Genomic DNA, 645 nt, shown 5'->3' with positions numbered 1-645 from the left:
CACTCAAACTATATTTTGTCTAGAATGGGACACATCTATATCTATACCCCTATATAGTGTGCGAATAACTTTGAAAGTTGGTTGTCGGATGAAGCCAATCCGATGGTACAGAGATGGCAAATCCGAGCACTACTGGTCGTTGGATATCATCTACATTCCACCAGATTCTGCCACATGTACAAACTAGAAGACTCCATGGTTGGACTTAAGCATAATGCACAAACCTCAAAACACAAGCACTTCTCCTTTGTTCTCTAGAATCTTCCATCTCTTAATTGCCCAGACTTTTTGTTCTAAATGAATTGTCACTTTTTGTTTTTTCTTTATGCTTTACAATGCACAATTCCATGAATCTTAAAATATTTTTTATAAAACTAATTGATTTTGGATGAAATGAACTATAATAATTAAACGAACATCTACATCATGCATATATGATTCAAAGCTTACATGCTATAGTGTGGTATTTCTTCATAATTTGGTTACCATATCTCATGCGTGCAATGCACATTTACCTTACTAGTATCAATAGGAAACCATCATGGTCAAACCCTTCTCGTTGTTGGGTCGAAGGGATAGATTGTGTGGGCCCCCCTAATTGTCGGTAAAGGATAGTATATATACCTCAGGGAGCCCACAGATATG

The sequence above is a fragment of the Triticum aestivum genome, chromosome 2D (genome assembly GCF_018294505.1).
Source record: "Triticum aestivum cultivar Chinese Spring chromosome 2D, IWGSC CS RefSeq v2.1, whole genome shotgun sequence".
Classification (NCBI taxonomy): domain Eukaryota; kingdom Viridiplantae; phylum Streptophyta; class Magnoliopsida; order Poales; family Poaceae; genus Triticum; species Triticum aestivum.
This window is presented reverse-complemented; position numbering follows the sequence as displayed.